Source organism: Eretmochelys imbricata, chromosome 4 (assembly GCF_965152235.1).
Source record: "Eretmochelys imbricata isolate rEreImb1 chromosome 4, rEreImb1.hap1, whole genome shotgun sequence".
Classification (NCBI taxonomy): Eukaryota; Metazoa; Chordata; order Testudines; family Cheloniidae; genus Eretmochelys; species Eretmochelys imbricata.
The window spans coordinates 50,153,259-50,176,069 of record NC_135575.1 but is presented as its reverse complement, the minus strand read 5'-3'; positions in this window follow the sequence as shown (position 1 = coordinate 50,176,069).

Below are 22,811 nucleotides of genomic sequence, written 5' to 3'. Positions count from 1 at the left end.
CTCGGTTTGCCTTCCTGATGGGAGCAGGAGGGGTAGAGGCTGCTGGAGGAACCGCTGGACATGCCCTCTTTAGATGCAGAAAAAGGCAGAAAAAATGAAAAAAAAATATAACCAGCAAAAGGATCTAATATCAAAAAGGCAGAGAGAAGGTTTGCCGCCCAAAACTTTCATTCTCTGAATTTCTCTGGGATTTTCTCCTTTATTATAATAATAATCATTGTTATTTTATATTTTCTTTCCTTTATTTATATTTTCTTCTTTTATTGCCATTGTTATGATGATAGTCATCGTTTTGCTCTTTATTGATGTGCTGATTAGTCTTTCTTCTCTTGCTGCTTTTTCTTCTCTCTCACGCGCTCTCTCGCTGCAGCTCTCCTCCTGTCCCAGCTCCAGCTCCTGTGATCTCTACTGGCAGTTTCTGAGCTCCGAGCGCTCGGCTTTTCTGTTTTTGCGCAGCGCCCTGCTCCTGCCAACCAATGAGTGTGTAGCAACACCCACAGGGGCGACAGCCTATTGGATCCAGCGCACGTCAAGCAGGCTGCATCACAGGGGAGAGAGGGGGGAGAGCCCAGACCTCTAGTTGGTTTGTGTGCATGCTACAGAGAGACACACAGAGAGAATAACCCTGCAGGTCCCGAAGCGCTTACTGGGGAATCTCTGCCTCGGAAAGTTACTATTCCCCTGCTGCAGTTACTGAATAGGGAGATCACCTATCGTCATCAGTGCAAACCAAAACGGCAATAATAACCAGTTTTCCCCGTGGCGGAGGAATTTCCATCAGCTACTAACTTCTTCTTCTTCTTTTTTTTTTTTTTTTTCCTATTTGGCCAGCTCTATATCTGGTTCAATGGTAAAACAAACATTTTAAAAAGAGTAAACAAGGGAAACTTGTGCCTTATTTTATACTGGGCTGCCTTAAATAATTGGTTGACAACTAAGAGAGTGCAAGTTTACATCACACTCCTACACTTCTTCCCAGTTCATCTAATTAACACCGTTATGCATTTGGGCCAAATCCTGGCCTGATTTATACCCTCTGCAGCTTCACTGTCTGAAGTGAAAGAGATGGTACAAGATGTGAATCAAAGCAGAATATGATAGTTTGCGTGATGGAGTGGAATAAATGTCAACAATGCTGGATCTGAAATTAGCTTGTGTGTGAGGAGAAGGGGGTTAGATGGGAAGAGTCAATAGAAGTTTGCTGATGAAAAATATTATTTAATACAATGCTCTGGGTACAAAGGACCATTTTTTATCGGTGTTTACTATTGTTCCAACTTACCTGACATGGAAAGCACTTTGATAAATGTTATTTAGTAGCTGTGTCACTATTGCAACTGTACACAATATCCATTTTTTTAATCCTTTGCTGAAATACTATTTTGCAACTTAAACTCAGCAACACACATTGGATAGTTCTAAGCCTTGTTCAACACCAGAGCGCTAGATTTCCCTGCCCCCTCCCCCCATAGTGGAAGGACAGTAGGCGTAGAAGACTGTAATAAGTAAGGTCAATGACAATTTCTGCATTTATATCAATAGGTTTTGCATGCAAAGTCCATAGGTAACACACATTTTGGAGATATGTATGTATGTGTCTACATTACAATGTAAACCATCTGTTAAGATTTATAGATTAATTTTGATACACATGTTCATAAATCTAAACTGTGGATACGTTGGTGTTCCATATAATATACCCGGTGATTTATTAAACTGAAGTTCCATTTGTATAACTTTCTAAACCTTGTACAAATACGATGAAATGTTCATAGATTTCACTTTTTGCTAAATACTATTTGGTTATTGTTTGTAAGGAACACCAAATATTAGGCAGAAAGAGAGACTTCTTGTAAGATCAGTGATTCGTGATCGCATCTTTGATCATAACTAGTAAAACAGGAGAAGGATGGCTTCCTTTGATACATTTCAATAAGCTGTCTGTTCAGATGCATTTTCCTATTGTGGAAATAGAGGAAATTACATTTCGATACATGTTCATTTCGATACATGTTCGATAAAAATCCTCTATGTATTTAAAAATGTTTGTATTTATCTTTCTATCTATTCATTCATTGCAGTTTGGTCTTCTCCCCCTCCTTCCTTCGCTCCTTTCATGTAAATGGGTCTTATCTTTGAGCAGTTAAAGCTGGGTTACCAGAAAAAAAATGGCTAATCCTTTTCCAGCTGCAGTAAATTTACAACCCGGCAAAGCCAAGCTAAAGCCGCTGCAGCTAACATGATTTCAGCGTGATGTCTGGGGTTGAGAATGGAGAGACAGTTTATAAGAGGACCTGTGGATCAATGAAAAGGAGATTATGGCGTATCTGAATCTGAATACAGCCATTGGATCAATATATCATCCTTGTCGTCGTCGTGCCCCCCTTTCCTTCCTTCCTTCCGTTTTTACTCCTACGATCCGAAAGGAAGGACATGTAACTTGAAGGGGCTTTAGCTGACCCCTCGAAATTTTGGTGCATTTTTTTTAAAAAATTCTGTCTGTATTTTGTATGCATTTATCTCAAATAAAGCCACTTGAATGACAATGCAGATTGTTAAATCTGTTTCAGACAATCTGGGAATGGAAATTAAGAGTCACGCAAACACCGGCAGCTCATTGAAACCTGGAAATCTTAAAGATATACAATAGATGGACCGATCTGGTTGTAAATAATCACTGCATCAGCTATAACACTTAAGTTTTATACAGATGTAGTAGCTGAAGGGATGAGTGGATTCGCTTTGCAATTGTAGGTAGCAGGCTCCTCCTAGCGGTTAAAGTCTCTCATTGCAGGCAAGATGTGATTTCTTTGCAGGCATTTCTGTGCAGGACGCTGGCTTCATTCCTCCTCTCCTCCCGGATTTCCCCAATGTCGCCAAAGGATGAAACTGTGAAGTAAGATGCTTTAATTGATATATCTCAATAGCTGTTTATATTCATTACATCACTTACTCAATTGTTGGTTATTCATATGCTTCTTTTTTGTATTCGCTTGCAGGAGCTGTAATCCAAAATATTCAAAGCACTGCATGCAGCTGCAGTTAGGGAATTTTAATTAATTTTTTATCTAGCCACCATCCAGATGTTGACCCAAGCGTACTCCATCTCGCATGAAATTCCCTTTCCACCCGCCCTGAACTGGGATCTTATTTTGCATTCCTTTGCATTTATCACCAACTTTAAGGTTTAATGTATTCGCTTTGCTCTGTTGATTTTCCTTCACAGGCAGCGTCCACAGCTCTTAGTTTACAGGGATTACATAAACAAATGGCTTTGTTGTTGTAATGACGGCTGCTTTGAAGTGCTATATAACAAACACAGTGCTGCCTCTCCACAGGAGCCGTAATTACAGCAGAGCAGCAACCTAGAGAGGGGGTGAACCATTAAAGTTACCCATCAGTGCTCACACAGTGGGAAGTCGACCCTACACTAGCAATTCTCTGTCCCACCTCTAATTCCGTTGCAAACGAAAGTTTAAGGAGCACAGTTTGGCTCTTAGATTTAGTTGTTTTTTTCTATAATAAAATGTTTATTTTGGATTTGGATCATTTGTTTATTTTTCTTCCCCTTTGTTTATTTGTTCTTTAAAATGCAATAATTCCTCCTTACACGTGTAACAACAAACTTAAAAAAAAAACAAAAAAACGGAATTTCTATCCTATTTTCCTTTGTAAGGGGGCCACTTTGTTAACCTACGTCTAGATATATGGCTGCTTGCTGTGATTTAACATGACTTGAAAGCAATCTGTTTCTAATCTAAAGCCTCTTATTATTGCAGTGTGCCAGAGCTCAGTGCTCAGAATCAAGAAAGGTGATTTTTAAAAAGTAATTGAGTAAAAGCAGTAAGTCCAGATGTGACAATAAGCAGGGACCTTCAAAGGTTTAAAGATCGCCCGCTTTGTGTGATTGAACAACCAATGGCCACCAAAGCCAAGGGAACTGCATTTCATCAAGAAAGCAAGCTCATCACTTCTAGGTAAACATTGGGTGTGTTTGTTGTCAGTGGTGGAGCATAAACAAACATTTTAAAGTAATATGACTGATTTGGCTAATGGCACCCAGGATATATCCAAGTGAGAATAATTCTCATACAGCCAACATTAAAAAATACACTGGAGCTGCTAGGCTAAGCAAAGAAGCCTGCTCACATAAACACGGTGGTTGTCAAGTATATAATACTTTGAGGACCTATGAGAACAAACAGATCAATTTTCTTTTTCTCAACTCAGGACAGTGCCAGAGTTGTAGCAGGTAAGTGGGTTATCTCCACGTTTGTAAATCAAACACACGTCTCCATTTTGTTTAAGCTACATGCTATACCCAGTATAGCGCTTCCTTCCTATGCAGGCTCAGTTGTCAAGCAGGGCCGGTGTTTTGTTAAACTGTAACCAGTGAATTAAAAGCGCTGATGATCTGAAGCAGCCCTCTAATGCAAAATGACAAATTGCACTTAGACAATACGTGAACAAGAAAATGATGTATGGATTTTTACGCTGGTCTGAGCAAATGAAGGCAACATGAATTATACATCCTAACGCGCACTATATCATTTTCTTATCATACTGTTTCAGTTATGAGGCCGAACACCACTCTCTTCGGTAGGTGGTATTGATTAATCAGAACACCCGGGCTATCTTTAAACCGGACATGCCTTTTGAGCCGGCACCAAAAGAGCTTTATGTTTGGATTTATTTATTTATTTATTTGCCGACGCCAGTGAGGAAAATCGATCCCAGCAGGTGGCTGTCACCTTTGCCAGGTTAGAAAGAAAAGGTGCGTCATCACCCACCCTTGTCTCTCGAATATCCCTGGGATAAGCGCTGCTGCATAAAGCCCTGCATACAGCTTCCCCAGGTATCATCTTTTCAGCTGCCATTTACTTCACCAAAGGGAGACTAATCTTTTTTTCAGAGCCGCATTTTGCTCCACCCTGCAACTTAGAACTGTAAATCAATGGTTTACAGCTTGTAAATCCAGCCTTCAGATTGGGGTGGAAAATTAGCCAGTGATCTCCCCTCACATCCAAAACTGTTTCATGTTGGATCATCATTTAACTGCTTTCCCTCCAGAAACTGTTTTTTTGTTTCCCTCACCTCTGCTCTACCCAAGGTTTTAGATTTAGGAAATGCTTAAACATTGTGATCACCTTTCAACAACCACATTTCCTCCTAAGAAGAATATATGGCTAATCAATGTTCTGGGTTCATCATAATGTTCCATAAACCTCCATTTGCAATGGTATTTATAGGATTTCACAGATTTTCTTAATGGGGAAAAATCTGCTGCATGTTCATATCTAAACATTGATCATTTCTTTCTCTGGGACTGAAGAAGCTACAAAAGAAATTCTGTCATACAGCTCTTGGTCCTGCCGAGATATGAGACCCGCTTAGACCCAGAAACCTTAGTTATCAGTATGAAAGTGCATCATATAGCTTACCCACAGTAGTACACTCCCAACCTCTTCAATCCAGATTCAGATGCCTTTATTCATATTGAGTAGTATCTTATTCCATGAGCTATATCAGTGGGAGAACTCATAAAGTAAAATACTACTGAACATTAGTAAGGATGACGAGATCTGGCCCTTAGTAAATTGCTTTAGACAGCACCCATGGTCTTCAGGCTGGTGAATATTGTGGCACTTTTACTTCTTGCACCATTAAAATAACTTGTGGAGTTTTTAACTCTTGAAGGATCTATGGAGTGTTATTATTTGTCTTAATTTTAAATATCTGGATTTTCAAAACAAACAAACAAAACCCACCCAGGTCCTGCGTTGAAATAATTAATATCCGTTCTTAGTGCAGGAAAGATTACTGAAATCAATGATGTGATTCAGATTGTAAATAAGAGCTACAAGACACTGCCATGAAAACAAAACTGTCTGTTTTGCTAATGGGAAGCTATGTGGGTTTTTCCTGATGGGGCCTTAGGCTTAAAATCCTGCTTCAGACATTGATGCTGATACAGAAGAGTTTCAGAAATTAAGTGAAAGGCCTGATTAAAGTTATCTGTGTGAGCAAGGAAAGGTTCACTGCCACCACCTCCACCACTCCCCCAATGAGTTTCTCTCTTAATTGTGTTTGATCGCACAAAACAGGAAAGCTAGACCAATAGCTCTCAACCTTTCCAGATTACAATACCCCTTCCAGAGTCTGATTTGTCTTGCGTGCTCCAAATTTTACCTCACTTAAAAACTACTTGCTTACAAAATCAGACATAAAAATACAAAGAAAGTGTCACAGCACACTATTACTGAAAAATTGCTCACTTTCTCATTTTTACCATATAATTATAAAATAAATCAATTGGAATATAAATATTGTACTTACATTTCAGTGTATATTATATAGAGTAGTATAGACAAGTCACTGTCGGTATGAAATTTTAATTTGTACTGACTTCGCTAGTGCTTTTTATGTAGTCTGCTATAAAACTAGGCAAATATCTAGATGAATTGATGTACCCCATGGAAGACCTCTGTGTACCCCCAGGGGTGTGCATACTCCTGATTGAGAACCACTGGGCTAGACCATTTGGCTAATAGATAAAAACTGTTTGCTTTAGTATTTATCTGAGGAACAGTCCCAGGGTCTGATCAATATAGCAGCCACCAAAATTCTTGTTGAGGTCACCAGTGATCAAGACAGTCTCTGTTGGCTTTCCAAACAATGTCGGTGATGTGCCAGCATAAGCAGGAATTTGGAGATATCTTGTTAATCAACCTCTTTGTGCTTAAGTCTGGAGGACTCCTGGTGATAATAACTCATCACTGTATTTATGACCTTATGCTGCTATTTTATTAGTGCAGAAATACAAATAGTACTCTTACCTCTATGAAGAATTAAGCACTCTAGGACCTCTCTAGAAGGCTTAGGGAGTTTCCTCTGAGTAAGGACTGATGTCCCCACAGATAAAGGTGCTTTGCTGTTTTCTTAGGGCCAGATTCTTTCATACCTTCTGACACTGAATAACATTTTACTCACTAAACAGTGAAACTGATTTCAATGAGACTATTCAAGCAGTCAGGTACCACTCAGTGTGAGTAAGAGTAGCAGAATACAGGTCATGTCTATTATGTCTCATTCTCTGGACCTCCAAATGACACTTTCATAATGTTTATATAAATAGACAGGATGGCCAAGGTTTTCAGAAGTGATTAGTGTTTATGGCTGCCTCAGTTTTCATGTGCACAACTAGAGACACCTTTAAAAAGTCTTATTTTCAAAGGGTTATTGCTCCAAACTTCCAGAGACCTCAAATGGGGCACTGAAAAATTGAGTCACTCAAACTCAATAGTCATTGTCACTCTGCCTGGAGACAGGTTTCAGAGTGGTAGCTGTGTTAGTCTGTATCAGCAAAAACAACGAGGAGTCCTTGTTACCTTAGAGAGTAACAAATTTATTTGGGCATAAGCTTTCATGAGCTAAAACTCCCACATCAGATGCATGGAGTGAAAAATACAGTGAGCAGTACATTAAAAGATGGGAGTTGCCTTACCAAGTGAGGAGTCAGTGCTAATGAGGCCAATTCAATTAAGGTGGAAGTTGAGTATTCTCAACAGTTGACAAGAAGGGGTGAATATCAAAAGAGGGAAAATTACTTTTGTAGTGATAACAAGGCCAATGCAATCAAAGTGGACTTTGGCCATTTCCAACAGTTCACAAGAAGGTGTGAATATCAGCAGAGGGAAAATTACTTTTTGTAGTTACCCATCCACTCCCAGTCTTTATTCCGGCCTAATTTGATGGTGTCCAGTTTGCAAATTAATTCCAGTTCTGCAGTTTCTCACTGAAGTCTGGTTTTGAAGTTTTTGTTGTTGAAGAATTGCCACTTTTAAGTCTGTTATTGAGTGTCCAGGGGGATTGAAGTGCTCTCCTACTGGTTTTTGAATGTTACAATTCTTGATGATTTGTGTCCATTTGTTCTTTTGCCTAGAGACTGTTTGGTTTGGCCAATGTACATGGCAGAGGGGCATTGCTGGCACACGATGGCAATATCACATTGGTAGATGTGCAGGTGAACGAGCCCCTCATGGTGTGGCTGATGTGGTTAGGTTCTATGATGGTGTCCCTTGAATAGATATGCGGATAGAGTTGGCAACAGGGTTTGTTGCAGGGATTGGTTCCTGGGTTAGTGTTTTTGTTGTGTGGTGTGTAGTTGCTGGTGAGTATTTGCTTCAGGTTTGGGGGGATGTCTGTAGGTGAGGACTGGCCTGTTTCCCAAGGTCTGTGAGAGTGAGGGGTCATACTTCAGGATAGGTTGTAGATCCTTCATGATGCGATGGAGAGGTTTTAGTTGGGGGCTGTAGGTGACGGCTAGTGGCGTTCTGTTACTTTCTTTGTTGGGCCTGTCCTGTAGTAGGTGACTTCTGGGTACCCTTCTGGCTCTGTCCATCTGTTTCTTCACTTCAGCAGGTGGGTATTTTAGTTTTAAGAATGCTTGGTAGAGATCGTGTTGGTGTTTGTTTCTGTCTGAGGGATTGGAACAAATGCAGTTGTATCTTAGATCTTGGCTGTAGACAGTGGATTGTGTGATGCGGTCTAGATGAAAGCTGCAGGCATGTAGGTAAGTATAGTGGTCAGTAGGTTTCTGATATAGGGTGGTCTTTATGTGATCATCACTTATTTGCACTCTAGTGTCCAGGAAGTGGGTCTCTTGTGTGGACTGGTCCAGGCTGAGGTTTATGGTGGGGTGGAAATTGGTGAATTCCTGGTGGATTCCTCAAGGGCCTCCTTCCCATGGGTCCAGATGATGAAGATGTTGTCAATGTAGCACAAGTAGAGTAGGGGCGCTAGGGGATGAGAGCTGAGGAAGCGTTGTTCTAAGTCAGCCATAAATATATATACTGTTTACTGTATGTTTTACTCAATGCATCTGATGAAGTGGTTTTAGCGCATGAAAGCTTATGACCAAATAAATTTGTTAGTCTCTAAGGTGCCACAAGGGCTCTGCATGGAGTTGTTGATGCCCATGAGTGCCATCCTTGGGGCAGATGGTCAAAATGCAGGGCAGACACCCCAAACTGTTGGTATGTTCTATAATTAGATTTCTCCAACCCAGTAACAAATGTGAACTCCTGAAGCACTTGTAACAGTCTTACCATGGAGTCACAGACAATCCTTTGGGGGCATTTTAGTCTACCTTGCCACCCAGGCAAGCTGAATTTAGGGATGGTTGCTATACAGCAAAGATCACAAAAGGTTTGGTTGCTTTCAGTCCCAAGACACCAGTCACTTACCCGAGATCAATTTATATCTCTTATATCACACCAAAGATACTTGTAGCCAATCTGATAGTAAATGATAATAAATAAGAATTTATTAACAAGGAAAAAGAAATGATAGAGGTTATAGCAGGCAACATATATACACAAATAAGTTACAGTCTATAGTTCCAAAAGGTGTCAGAGTTGTAGCAATCTCTCAGCACCGAGTGTCTTTTAGGGCTAACCCAGGCTGACCCTGGGGATCTCTGCTTCTGTTTCATAGCGCCAGCCCTCTGAGAGGCCAAACTGCAAAAGAGATGAACTATTTTCTTGTTTATTTTCTTCTTCCAGAGTTCAAGATGATGGGATGAGCCCTTTTGCATGTAGCATCTGCATAGGTGGGAAAGGACAATACAATCTTTGTATTGTGATGTCCCACAGTGCTCCATTTAATTTAGATAGCTTTCTTAATGATGATCCGTTTGGATGGGTTGACAATTTCAGGGCAAACACTTTTTTTAGTTATAAAGCAAAAACTTTAATATTATCTAATACCATGTAATAAAGATATTATAAGTGAGATTAATGCATGCAGCAACTTGTAAACGTTTCATAAAATCTAAATCGTACAACACGTTGTAAATTCAATACCCATCTTAATGATATTAAGACACAGGTGAGCTGTGGTGGTTTCCAGCAATGAAATTGTCAGTGCTTGGCTGAGGCCTAGTGATTTGGCAAGAGCTGGCACTTGGTCTGCCAACATCACAGTCACTTTTGAAATTCTGAGTTCGTTAATCAACAATGCTTTGGGCTTGATTCCCCACCCCCTTAGCTTCGTCTCCTTTGAAGTCATTTATGCCTGTGCAAAGTGAGTGGGAAATGCTACAAAATATGAACTTCCCACTCACTTATGTTGGTATTAGCATTTCACATACTTTATACTCATTTTACATAGATGTAAATGATTACACAAGAATACCAGATAATGTAGAATTAGGTCCCTTATTTTAATTAATCTGCTTACTTGTAGAAACGTGATGACGTGTCTGCATTGTTGAGCTTACCTAATACCAAGGTATTTCTTGGCAAGTCTACTTTTTAATGTTAATGAGAAGTAAAGTTACATTACTTGCCATGTTTTTCATAATGTGTTTTTCTCTTTCTTTGCCATTGATACGGCACTATTATGAGCCCCACCTACCATGAAGCACAACTACTATGTACTGTGAACCTTATATCATAAACTCTACCACATCACGACATTGTTTTGAACTTTGGTATGATTCAATTTAAACCATCCACTTTTTTTTTAACCTGATTTAAACATGATGAACCTAAGATTAAATTTAGCAATTATGCATGTATTATTATTAGTGCAAATGGGACCAAAACCACAGTGGAAAATAAATTCCAGGTGCTTGAATTTCTTTCAGGTTTCTCAGTATTCCATCAATGATAATGTAAGTGGCTGTTATTCATCATAGGGAAAAATGGTGGCTGTTATTCATCATAGGGAAAAATGGTTTTGTTGACTTTATTTTCAACAGAATGCAAAAGTTGAACTAAGGTTAAGTTTGTGTTGCGGTTCAACCAGAAACACAGAAGTTCAAAGACATTCTATAATGTAAAAGTTTATTTGTATTCTTTTTTGTTATTGATATAGCACCACAGTTAGGTATTGCATTTTACAAACCAAATAAAGATAGATTCCTTGCCCAGAAGAGTTTACAACCCTGAGCTCCAAACTCACAAACACATCATCACCTGTGTAACTTTACTCACATGAGTAATTCCATTAATCAGATCCACAGACAGAGACAATAAGACAGACCTAGGGATGGGGAAGTGATAGCATGAGGGCAAGCACATTGTAATTATGCAGTCAATAGGGAGGATAGCACATTCATCTAGATGTTTACAATTATTATGGGTGAAACTAGTAATGCCACCTAGGTTAAGGTTGCCCCAAACTTCCCACTATAAGACCCTGTTTTCAGCAGCTTGTAACTTTGCCAAACTCTAATTGTTTGGGCTAAAATTTTCCATGCTGTGTGTCTTCTTAAGGCTGAACATGTTATAAGGTTTCAGCTAATGAGGTTCAGCCATTTCTGAGAATGAGATTAGGGGAAAATATGTTATTTGAAAATTTCTTACAAGCATTTAGTTGTAGCACCTCCATGCTTTGCAGCAGCGACTTGAAATTTGGTAGGAGCAGAGGGGAGGATAAATTGTCTTTGTCTCCATGTCATTGCTTTGATTTGGTGAAGTACTTTATGACAAAGGATGGGATATTCAGTGTGGCATTAGACCTATCTTTATCTTCAGAAACAATGGGGAGTCCGGTGGCAGTTTAAAGACTAACAGATTTATTTGGGCATACGCTTTTGTGGGTAAAAAACCCACTTCTTCAGATGCCTCTTGAGATGATGGCTGAATTTAATGTCATGTGCAGCACTTTTTATAGACTTCCATCATGCCTTTCATTTCAGGGCATTAAGGAAACTGAATGTGATCTGATGATGTGACTCAGTGATAGGAGAACTCTATATAATAGAACGGAAAACAGTTTTTAAGTTAATGGCGGATATATGGCATTCCTATTTCCACAGGAGTTCAGCGAGGTTGTATCCTGTCATCGCTTTGTTCAATATCAGCATTAATTGGTTGATGGATAAACTTGAGGAGGCAGCTGTCAGTAGAGTTGAGCTGAATACTGATTTGCTTCTAGACCTTGAATAATGACATTGTCTTGTTGGTGCAGTTTGGTGAACTGCTGCTGATGATGGTTGATCTGGTTAGGGAGGAAGCGGTGCGCTTTGGTCTAGTTATTATTCCAGATGAGAGTAAATCACTGGCCACTACCATCATGTAGCCTCCACTCCGTAATAACCTGCCCAGGTGGGATGTCAAGCAGAGGGCAACTGTCAAATACTTGGGTGGCATGGAGGATGTGGATGCTCATGTAGTAGCAGCTGCTGCCATGTTCTGGGTCTTTCAGTGGCCTCTGTGGAGTTGTTGTGGCATCAGTTTATCAGAAACCATGCAGAACCACAGAACCATGGTTATACAAACTCTACATATGGAAAATCAACAAATTACAAAGCATGTTGACCAAGGTCAATATATGGTCAATATATGGTCAGCAATCACGTGATCGCCAAAATTTTGGCAGCTGTCCAGTGCCTCAAACCCAGGGATGCTGAGCCAGAACTTTACCTACTGCACCATCACACCACAAGGGCAGCTGAGGGAAGTGCAGTCAACATCCCACCACCCACTGACTGAGTGGCTTTCAGCATCTTTTAGTGCCCTCTGACTTAGCTGGGTCAGATGACTAGCAGCAGACTGTTAATTGGACATCACCAGGCATAAATCTTCCTATTTCTATTCCATGAGCAACTTGTTGTTAGGCCTGCTGCTGACCAGATCTCTGAGACCAAGTTCCTAACTCCTTGCCTGGTTCCTGATCTTGTTACCATACCTTCTTCCTAGTTCCTGCCTGGTTCTTTCTTTTTGCCCATGTTCCACTTCTGGTTTCTGTTTCCATACTCTCATTCTAGTGATTGATCCTGGTTTGACCCTTCACATGGCTATGAACTCAAACCCTGGCATTGACTCTGGTGTGGCTCCTGACTCTGATTTGGGATTGACCCGTGGTGTGGCTTTGGATTCTGACACTGACTTGGACCTTTGGTGTGATTTCTGACTGCGACCCTGACTCTGCCCCTGGCTCTGACCACTAGGTCAGATCACCAAGTTATAGGCTGCGGTCAGCAACCTTCAGCATGTGGCCCATCTGGATAATCTGCTGGTGGGTCATGAAATATTTTGTTTACGTTGAATGTCTGCATGCACGGCCCCCCGCAGCTCCCAGTGGAAGCGGTTCACTGTTCCCGGCCAAAGGGAGCTGCGGGAAGCAACGCGGGCTGCAGGGATATGCTGGCTGCCACTTCCTGCAGCTCCCATTGGCGGCCGGGAATGGCAAACCGCGGACACTGGGAGCTGCGGGGCGCCATGCCTGTGGATGATCCATGTAAACAAAATGTCTCACGGCCCGCCAGCGGATTACCCTGATGGGCCACGTGCTGAAGGTTGCCATCCCCTGTTATAGGCCCTGACGGGGCATGAGAAGCTCACCAATGACAAACATAAATTGAACATCCAGACAGATGGTCTTAAGGTTCTAGCTAGAGATTGACCTGGATTCTGCTCAATCTAGAAGGATGCTTTGGGATTTGCCTTGATGATGAGTTTTTCAGGGGTAAGGGTTGCCCTGATGTCCCCATGAAAATACACCTAAATTTGGACAACTTGCTGAGTAGAGACTTGTAAAAGTTTGGCAGCTAAATTCTCTGAAGATTGTGTATGCACTGAGCACGCTTCATCCCCTCACAACTCCATATATGTTGACCAGTCTGTGGATATGCCATCCTCCCTGTGCATGTTGAATGTGAAATGAGCATGTTCCGTCCCAAGGTAATGGGGTGATCTTCCCTTTAAATGGTGTCTAGTAGTCAACTTGTCCCTATCACATGGCATGTCTTTAAGAGTCTGGGGTGCTCTGAAACATGAAGCCTGAGGAGCTATGAGGAGAGGGGAAAAGGGTCTTAGGAAGAAGTAGCATTTAGAAGGAATCTTGTTATTGTATCTCTCACTCAGCCAATAAGGAATGAGCTGGGAAAAGGGGCCAGCATAAATGCTGTCTCCTCCTTTGTAGCAGGACAGATATCTGTAGATGCTACAGGTAGTAAGAAGGCTCCTGCAGGAGTTTATCAGGGAGAAGATAATAGCAGGTGAAAGTCTGCTTACTGAATGCTCCTAGCCTGAGGGTGGAAGGATGGAGTGGGAAAAGGACCAGCTGGAGGAGAAGCTGCCCGAGGCTCTTCAGATAGCCTAAACTACAACTCCGGCTCTAAAAAGGAGAGCTAGGAGCCTCCTGCCTTAAGGAGAGTGGGAGGGCAATTGTCTGAAGTACAACCCAGCTCTGGGAGGAGTGCTGGGGCCTCCTGAACAAGGGAGGAAACTGACCAGGACTCTTGCATCAAATTTTAACCATATCTAGCTTATAACAGATCTAGGACTTAGATAGTTGTTTAGGGTTAGATGGTATTTTCATGGACTCAGGATGGATATGAACTTGAGTGATTAAACAGTGAGTTACCCTTTGTAGAATGAGTGAATAAACCAGACCAGCAAACATAGCTTGAACAAATCTACTCTGTGTAACTGTCTGAAAAGATGTGAGTGCAATGTGCCTGCAAAGCTGTAACAGGCCACAAAGGGTTGTGCTAGAGAAGCAGAGCCCCATGATACCAAGGTTTCAAAGACTGAGCAGAACTTTCCCTGAAATTGTTGCTCCTGGATGCTATGTGCTGCTGGGCACAGGAAATGGAAACAGCAAACCTGTGTTCTCAATGCTGCTGCCAAGGTAGCATGGAGAAGAAAGAGAAGGATGCAGCCTGAGATGAATGCAGAGGATTAAGGGGGAAACGAGTAGAAGAGGAGTCAGGGAAGAGTGGGTTCCAAGAATCAGAGTGTGAGGAAGGGGCTGCGGCAATGTAGGTGCAGAATGGAATGGGGTTGGATAGGAGCAGAAGGGCTCAGGTGTAGAAGTGTCTATAACCACTAGATAATACTCCCTTCCCAAATGTGAAACTCGGCCCAGGCAGCCTAAGTCTCTACATTCTTCTGTTGTCTTTAAATAGTTGTGAAATCCACTGGCAAGGTGTGTATCTCATCCCCTTCTATTGATTGGTCCTTATTTAGGATAACAGCCAACTAATGCTATAAGTTACTTCATTATTTCAAGTGGAAGAGGTCTGTGGTGTAGAACTAAGGGTCCAAATGTTGCTGATGATCCAAGTTTGGAGTCAGTATGGTTCCCCATGATGGAATTTCAGAGTTGTTGTGTTTTTGTTTTGTTTTTTTAAACTTGGGAAACTACATTAGCAATAATAATAGTAAAATATTTTTATTTAAAAAACATTAAGGTCACAAAGTCAAATACTGAAAAGGTAGGAAAAAACATTAAAGATGTCCATGAAACCTTATTCAGCCCCCTTGCTGCATAAGCATTATGATATAGTATTTAAATACATGACCACATACTATTTGTTTCCTAAAGGATCCTAGCATCATTCCAAGCACAGGCTAGATCAGGGCTGTTAATTGAGAGAGATTGTCTTTATGACCCCTTGCCTCATTTGTTGCAGAAGCTGGAAGGTGTGCAGTGGGAATGAGGCAGGAGATTACAGGAAGAGAATGAATGGTCTCATATTAGGGCAACTGAATGCTGCCCTGGAGAACTGGATACTATCCCTCCCTATGCCACAGACTTCTTATGTGATGCTGGGTAAGTCATTTAAATCAAATTTTTAACAGGTGCTCACTGATTGTGTGTTCCTCATTTTCTAGATGCCCAGTGTGAGACATCTGGGGCTAGACTTGCAGAATAACTAAGTGCTCACAACTGCAATTGAAAACAGTAGGAGCCATGCTTTGAACACATAATGTGCTATAAACGTTATATACTCTGAAAATTCAGGACCCTAGGTTTCTCAAGTTGGGTAGCCAGCTGACAATTTTGGCCTTATTCTCTCTGTGCCACCATTCCCAAGCTGTAAAATCGGTACAATAATAACTCCTTTCCTCACAGGGGTGCCTAAACATAAATTCATGAATGTTTTTGAAGCACCCAGTTACTATGAAGAGACCCATAGAAACACTCAGGAAGAAATTATTAATCTTGTATTAAGTGCAGGGTTTGGATGCTATTAGTTAAGTAAAGTACTGGATGAGGGTGACAAAAAAAAAAAAAAAAAGGAATACCAGATAGCTACCTAGTCAGTGAATAGAGCTGGAGTCCTGTGGGAAAATAGTATGTGATCATAGAATTAGACAGTATTATAATGCACATATGAAAGGGTGGTGAACTAAGGTTGTTCAGTGTGGAAGGGTATATAAACCCATCACTGAGTCAGCAAGGCTTAATGAGCTGCTGTAAGTCCACTCAGCCCCACGCTGCTTCACCTGCACTCACTGTCAGGTAACTAAGGAGTAGTTTAAAAAGGGAAGGAAGACAGGCTACTTGTTGGCTGTCTGAGGAGAAAAGCAGACCTCTCACCCTTCATCCTGTGAGGAAAGGATGGCTCTTGCACTTCTGTAGGGATAGTGAACTGTCAGAGCTGTGCTAGAGAAAGGTAGGCTTTACTCAGGACCAGTGAGTTTGTTTTGAACTACATTTGATTATAAAGGACTATTGGCTCAAGGCTGGCTAATTGGGAGAGGGGCCTACCAACACTCTTGTCAGAGGACTCTGCAACAAGAGGTGTTGGAGAAACTGCATTGATAAACTCTGTGGACTTTTTTTACCCTGCTCAATCTGCTCTGCAGTTTTTCTTGAACCCTAAAGAAAGTGGGGCAACATTCATTCTGGCACTTCTTAACTTCTGAGTACTTAACTTTGCAATCTTAATTTCTTTTAACTCTTTTTTTAAATGTAATATATACAAATGCTCCTATATAGCTAAAACTAAGTTTTATATGCAGCCAAAGAAGTTGGGTTTGAGAAAGGACTCAAGGAATAGGTGGTGGTTATGATTTGTTATGGGAGCACCAGGCAGAGGAGGTTGCTTTAAAGAAGGCATGGAAATTGCAGGGGTCGGGGGAGACCATGAAGAAAGAATTCTGTTGTGGTTTGGGCTAAGCGGAGTTCAGGGAAGTTGTGGGGCCGGGGGGCAGAGAAGAGGCAGTAAAAGGAACAAACAAAACAAGCAAGTAAGAGGGAGCCAACTTGTGAAAGATCTTGAATAGACAAAGGAGACACTTGAAAGTGATCTGAGAGTCAGTGGAGATGCTGTAGGAAGAGCTAGCACCACTCAAAAACATACTGGCTAAAAATGATTGGGCGGGGGGATGTTCCATCTGATTATCTGAGAGCTCCCCTATGATTTCTGGTGTAAATTTGGCATGCCTCCTGCTTGAACTGCAGCCACCACCATCAACACTGGGCATGGTGAGATGAGAGCTACAATGGGAGTCAGAAGGGGCATGTTGGAGCAGATTTCCAGTACTATTGATTCTCTGCTGCCATAAAGGGGTGCGGAGAGCTCAAGACAGTAGCTTTTAGAGGCGTTCCTCATAGCTTTAAAACTTAAATGGGTGCTGGGTGGCATGATATCTAGGAGTCTTGTAGCATCCAACTTCACTGTCTCCAAATGGCACTTGACCATGGTGGAGAATCTAGGCTAGTGTTGTAACTTACTGGAAAACTTGATTATGCGTCTTTCATATGATGACTTGCAGTTGACCCTTTGCCATGTTTGGTTACACATAATAATGAGGAAAAGTGCAAACTGAAGGGAAAAAACAGTCTATCTTGGAACTACCATTGTATATTGAGTTTGGCTAAACCTCATGATAAACAACTGTGGCGAGAAATGCTATTCCCACCACAGGCAAAGGATTGAAATGAAGAATAATAGCTGTCTACTCTTATTTTTAAAATACTCCTGTAGGATTCATAGAATAGCAGAGTTGGAAGGGACCTCTGGAGGCCATCTAGTCCAACCCCCTGCCCAGAGCAGGACCAATCCCAACTAAATCATCCCAGCCAGGGCTTTGTCAAGCCTGACCTTAAAAACTTCCAAGGAAGGGGATTCCACCACCTCCCTAGGTAACGCATTCCAGTGTTTCACCACCCTCCTAGTGAAAAAGTTTTTCCTAATATCCAACCTAAATCTCCCCCACTGCAACTTGAGACCATTACTCCTTGTCCTGTCATCTGCTATCACTGAGAATAGTCTAGATCCATCCTCTTTGGATCCACCTTTCAGGTAGTTAAAAGCAGCTATCAAATCCCCCCTCATTCTTCTCTTCCATAGACTAAACAATCCCAGTTCCCTTAGCCTCTCCTCATAAGTCATGTGTTCCAGACATTCCAATTTGTGAAAGCCAGCCATTTTCTTAAACATGACCATGGGTTGTTAGTGAGGGGGCAAATGTTTAGATATGTTTGGGTTTTTTATCCTTTTCCACAAGAATGCTGTGTGCAAGTCTTCCTTGCTTTTTTTTAATCCAACTTTTGTAAGAATCAGAAGTGATTATCATGGTGAGGGGTTATTTAATTTCTACACATTTTTAGGGAAGCAGTGAGGCCCCTCTGAACTAAGGAGAATAAGGCCTAGATTTTGTTACTGGCCTAGTGATCCTGAGCTAGTAACCAAGCAAGTCACTTTACTCTTCTGTGCCTCAGTTTCCCCATCTGAATGGGGATATTGATCCTTATCTTCTCTGTGAAACAAATTCAGGCCTCTGTGAAAAGTTCTACATAGAGCTAGATATTACTCTACCATTATCTTACTGGAAAACTTGATAACACACTTCAATCAAAGGCTATCTGGCTACTAACAGCTATCTATGGTAGACATCACACAGCAGGATTTGGACCACAGTCATTGCAGAAAGTCAATGAGGTTCTTCATTATTCCTATTATGACATCACTTTTTCCTTTAATTTCTGATTTTGAACAAATTACGACTATTGAAATATTGAAGTTTGCAATTCAGAAATAATTGGCCTTTGGGAGCTTCCACTCTTCCAATCAATTTTCCATCCTTAAAAGATATATTCCCCCACACCTTACCATGTGATGCTCCAGCATGTTTTCCTTTTGTGAGTGTGATAGGATCAACAGCTGAGCATGTAGACAATACAATTTTGCTTGAAAAGTGATAGCAGCAGCCTGAAAGGGTGGTATCCTGGTAGTTATTCCATCATTACATTATAGTACTATAATATCCATGTAAACGCTGTCTGAAGACATTTACAGTTTAAGACTAGCTTGGAAAGACTAGATTTTTATTGGAAAATGTTGGTCAATGTCCACTTCACTGTACACTTACCTGCAAACTTTCCATCAATAATCAAAATTTACAGGTAGACAAAGTAAGAAAAATGCTGCTTGAGAATGTATTGGCATTTGATTTAAGGTTATTTACTTCATATATTTTTGGCGTGTGATGTTAACAATTTGTGACTGTTTGTAAAGCTTTAACTTTTTGAATTTCAACATCTGCTATGACCAAATAATTGTCTGACCTCTTCATAATTTTGCACAACTGTGAAAATTTAAATTGAAGGAAAATAATGCTGAACTGGCTTATCTTTCTATAATCCTGTTAACTTGTGCTAAATATTCCATAACACTTTGCAAAGCTGAAGACCACTTTGGCATTAGAACATAAGAAACTTGTCAAAAGCAAAATACACTAATGTTCTACTCTGGTACAAGCTGGGGAGGTACCTTCACAGACTGGTACCTACAATGTTAGCATCCAAGCAAAGATAAGGGAAATAGAGAACAACAATTTAAAGAACTAGTATCTGGGAGGGGGGTTGATTTTCAGTGACATGTAGAGATTTTTTAACTCCTAAAATCATCCTATAAATACTACTAGCTGAAATATTTAGTAATATGGAAGCACACCTTCTGTGTAAGGTAAACTTTGCAATGCTGCAGAAGATAGCTTCCCAGAAATTGATATCCTATTGAACCTTTTTTCTGTACTATTATTGGATTATAGCAATAAACCTGAGTCATATTGGTTATTTGGTCTGAGTAGATTTTCATAATGGCCCGAAGTATGGTCAAGCAATTGACTATACAATTTACCAACATAGAGAACCTTGCTCAGGCCCTCAGTACGCAAGTAAATGTCATCCTAATGACTTAATTCTCATCTTGTGGGGATGATGCTAGAAAAGTGTAACCCTGCATGCAATAAATGCAATACAACTTAGGGCCCAATCCTGTTCCCAATTAACTCAATAGTAGGGTTTTTTTTGTTTTTTTTTCATTGACTTCACTTGGAGTGGATCATATCCTATTTATAAATACTGCTCCATTTGTCTTTGCAAATGTGTGTGTGTACACATGCATGAGCATGTATATCAGTCTGTAGGTGACAATTCTTTGCTCAAATATGAACAATAATAAACTTTTCTCCTGTCAAATGTCTTATTGCTGTCAATGGAAGTTTTGTTTGAGGTAACAAATACAGGATTGGGTCCATGGTCAGTATTTGGCTAATACCTATGAATTGGTTTCTGGTAAACCATGAACTTTGTTTTGTGTTGGATGATTCTATATTGTTTTCCTTGCCATTTATATATGGAACATAAATTATATTAGCCTGATCCTGCATTTCTCTTAGACATACAATTTTGTTTGAAGTCAGTTAAGATTTTGGGTGTGCACTAAAGATTCCCATTATGGAGAAAAATTAAAAGTGTAGGTTGTTCCATCTCTGTATACTACAGATGTGAGGACTTTGATACAAACTCAAGCCCTTACTGTGTTTGCTAAAATCTTTATAAATTTCTCTTGTAAACTGCAGCACAACCATGAACTATGGACTGACCTTTTGTGAGTCATTTTATTTCTATTCTGCTACCCCCAAATTATCAAAAGAATTGGATTGCATTATGGAAGAAAACAGTCAGATTATGAGGTTTATAAAGAGCACCTGGACAATTTGCAAAAACATGTAAATAAAAAAAAATGTATAGTTACTTGGAGATTGTAGTCAGTTGTTTTCATAAACCTAAACTGAATTCTCATCAGGTGTGTGTGTGTTGGTTTTTCTTTTTTTTTTTTTAAATGGGATTGTGATGCAACTCTTCAAACCAATGTGAAGACACCCCATTTACTTCAATGGTTTTTGGATCAGGCCCTTATTCTCTGAGAAACCCTGTAGTTCAATTAAACACAAGTATCTGGCACAGACTGTGGATAGGGTTTGTTATTGTGGTTAAATGTGAAGATGGAGGCTTACTAATGACTGTCTACTTGCAAGTTTTTTGTTCTAATTCATTATCATTCTCTTCACCTTCTAGCTGTTTGTATATAAGGATTTTCAAGTAAATCCCCTTAAAGTGTGCTTTTGTGTTAAGGTATTTAATGTCAAAGGTCTTTGAATAGTTTTTATGAAAGAGGACTTGTCAGGGCATATCCTGCAGTAAACACCTGGGAACTGCAGGGTTCAGCTAATGGTGACTTTGTGTTAGTCTAGAATTTTACTCACTGGCTTTACATCAAGAATCCTTTTTTCTTCTCTTCAGTGTATTTCTTATTTGTAAAAGGGATGGTGTTTGAATATTTAAGGACCTATCATGGATTAAGATTTTATGAATCACAAGCAGAGTAAAATGTCTCTTCTTTCATGAATACGATGAAGGAAATTATATCTGCATATGGTATACATGTTGAGTATCTGACGAGTAAAGCCTCTGAGTGCAACCCTCCCCCCCTTATAAATTAAAAACCTTTTATATATTTAACACCATTAAAATGCTTGTTGCAAAGGGGGGTTTGGGGTGAAGGATGAGAGCTCATAACCCCCCCAATATGATAACCTCAACCTCTTGAGGGGTCCCGACCCCCAATTTAAGAGCCCTGGTGTAATAGTTCTGAAAACTAAGTACAAGGAATTAATAAAAGTTAAATATGACTTTAAGGGTAATACAGTCAATTATTACTATTACCAGCTGAAGAGCAGATTAATATGAGAAAATAAAGTTGTCATTGCCTAAATTTAGCTGTACTTACCTAAAGCAAAGTTTGTCTCTTAAATTAAGTTGGGCAAGGTCAACAAGGGTGAATGTGGATAAACTGGGTCAGCTCTTGGACCAAAAACCATAAGGTTAGTCTTTTCATTGACGTGAACAGTCCCATAGTGATCCCATAAAATCCATTGCTGATAATAGTTCAGTTCAAGTGACATTAAAACAACTCTGGTGATAGCTTCCATACTTTGATGTAAGGCACTGAAAATTGCATCTCCAGTGCTGGTGGTGACTGCAGTAACCCTGGGCAAAGGAGTTGTTGACAGAAGGATTATACATTGAGGGTTACATTGAAGGGCAACTTTACTTTCTGCTAAGAGCTCCTGGCCTTCATGACCAAACCACCATGATGCTGATGCTTATATATTGTATTTAATTATATTTAATACAGTGATGCATATTATCACTGTGAATCCCAGGAAATCATATTAGATTCAGCTCACCATGATGGTACCCGAGTACAATTAAAAAAAAAAAAAAAAAGCCTGCAAACAGTTGCAAGCTAACTGTCTGATTCTGCATCCATTAATGTGAGTAACTTCACTCATGAGAATTCTCACTGAATTCTCATTTACTCATATACACACTTGTAGGATAAGTCTCTTAAATAATTCCCTTAAATAAAAGTCCTACATAATTTAATAGGGAAGAACACCCCCACCCGAAGTGCTAACATTTTTAAGTTGGCCCCAAATATCCCCTAAGTTTGTGGGTAGCGTTGTCCAGGGTTTTGATTCAGGTCCATCTCTAAGATCACCATTGTCTTGATGGCTTAAATTCCTATCTTGTTGTTAATATGTAGCACTTTTCAACTTTGAAACAACTTATAAATCTTCAGAATATGCTTAGATGTAGGTAAGTAGTAGTATTTCCATTTCTACAGATGTAAAACATGAGGAAGTGGGATTGCTGATTTTGCTGAATATCCTAGATAGCATCCGTGTCCGAGGTGGTGGTAAATGGAAAGAGTT